The following is a 2,382-nucleotide window of genomic DNA, read 5'->3' as shown; positions in this document are numbered from 1 at the left end:
AAGAAAAAGAAGAATAACCCGTCTATTTTCGAATCTAAACTTCCAAAACCGAGCCTCCGTTCCCTTTTTTCTTGCGTTGTCAACGACAGATTCTTTGTCACTATCTCTGTATCGGCTTTTTCACAAAGAGGTGGTAAATCTGAGCTCCGGTAAAATCAATTCAACTTCTTCTGTTTCTAATTTTGGATTTATTTCATTACGTTTCCGTTGCTGGGTTTTTTTTAAGTTAATTTTGGTTTATAATTGAATTGCTCTACGAGTTTTCTTTATAATCTCAGTGTAAAAGATTTCTTTTCTTGCATGTGTTGGGTTTTATTTATTTATAATCTGTGGAAAAATTCAATCGTTTTTTTATTTTATATAAATTTGGGTTGTTTTTATATCATCTTTGGATCCGCCTGGGTTTCCAGTTTTCTGATTCTTCTGTTTTTAGACTTTGAATAATAGAATAATAAGAAAGTAAAAAAAAAACGAAGATTGGGATTTGAGTTAGCTGGTGGGTTCTTTGCAAAATAACTAAAGTTTCAACATTGGATTGAAAACTACAATTCGATCGTTGAAAAAAATTTGGGGGTTTTCTTGACTTTTACATATTTAAGTAAGATAGTGTAAATTTGTTTTAAAATCTTATTAAGTAACTAACTAGGCTTCTTAGTACCCCTCAATTCTCTAGCGTTTCCATAGTTCCTCATAGCTTCGGCTATAGATGATTACTTGAGGTCATGTCCTTCTTTTAGATCCCATAGGGCGTATAGGGGGAGGGCTCGACAGAGTGGTGCCAAGGAGACTAGACTTAGAGTTTGTTCGTTGAATGTAGGCATATTAAATGCTAGGCTGCTGGAGCTGACCGACGTACTTAGTAATAGGAAAATTGATTTTGCATGTATTCAGGAGACTAGGTGGAAAGGGGCTCGCGCCAGAGAGTGTAATGGGTACAAGTTGTGGTATTCAGGCGTAGATAACGTTAGAAATGGGGTGGGTATCTTGGTATCCTCTAGGCTCAAGGAAATTGTAGTTGAAGTTTGTAGATACCGGGATAGGATCATGATGATTAAGGTTATTATAGCGGAAGTGGTGAATGTCCTTTCAGTGTACGCCCCACGTTGGCCTAGGGGATGGGGAAAACGTTGCTTTTGGAATCAGTTAGATGATGTACTTAGGAGCATTCCAGAGGACCAAAGAGTTTTCATAGGGGGAGACTTCAATGGCCATATAGGTAGTGCAACCGACGGGTACGACGGTGTTCATGGGGGTTTCGGTTTTGGTAGTAGGAACGAGGAGGGGCGTACGTTGCTTGAATTTGCTACTGCACATGATATGGTGGTCACTAACTCCTTCTTTAAAAAGAGAGATGTGAACTTGATTACGTTCCATAGCAGGGGATATTGTACCCAAATCGACTATATTCTGGTTCGAAATCGGGATCGATGGTCTTGCATTGACTGTAAGGTGTTCTCTGAATAGACATGTGCATCACAACACAGATTGTTGGTTTTGGTATTCCACGTACGCCGCGGGCGGAGCACTCATAGGAGGGATAAACTTGATAAACCTAGGATCCTTTGGAAGCACTTACAGGAGCGACAGCTGATGACTTTAGGAGTAAGGTTTTGTCTAATACAAGTTTTGGAACTACAAAATTAAATAATGCAGATATGTTATGGAAAATATGGCAAATTCCATTAGAGATGTGGGCAAAAACACTCTTGGGTTGTCGACAGGGAAGGTCAAGGAACATAAAGAATCGTGGTGGTGGAACGAAGAAGTCCAAACTAAGGTGAAGAGAAAACAAACTTGCTTCAAGGAGTTTCTACAATGCAATGACGACGAAGAAAGATCGAGAGCTAAACAAAGATACAAGGACGCAAATCGGGAAGCCAAGAAAACAGTGGCTAAAGCAAAGGATAAAGCATACGAGGAAATGTACAAGAGATTAGACACCAAGGAAGGATAAAACGACATCTTCAGGCTTGCAAAATCTAGGGAAAATAGGAAAAAGGATCTAGGTAGCATTAGGTATATTAAGGACAACAATGGTGTTCTTTTAGTTAAAGATCATGATATTAAGATGGTTTGGGGTAGTTACTTCTTTGGCTTATTTTATAATGGTGCCACTCCCTGTAGAGATAATATCGTTGATGGGTCAGCCGACCATCATACTACGGCCAATGACTGCCCTACAAGTAGGATTGAGTTTGAGGAAGTCAAAATGGCTCTTAGAAAGATGGGGAGGGACAAAGCTGTCGGTCCAGATCAAATTCCTATCACTGCTTGGTTGACCCTAGGAGAAGAGGGAGTTAAGTGGTTGACCAACATCTTTAATATTATTTTAGAGACTGCCAAGATGCAGAGGAGTGAAGAGTCTACGGTGATACCAATCTA

Source organism: Hibiscus syriacus, unplaced genomic scaffold, assembly GCF_006381635.1.
Source record: "Hibiscus syriacus cultivar Baekdansim isolate YM2019G1 unplaced genomic scaffold, ASM638163v2 tig00008262_pilon, whole genome shotgun sequence".
NCBI lineage: Eukaryota > Viridiplantae > Streptophyta > Magnoliopsida > Malvales > Malvaceae > Hibiscus > Hibiscus syriacus.
Note: the sequence above shows the minus strand (reverse complement) of the source record.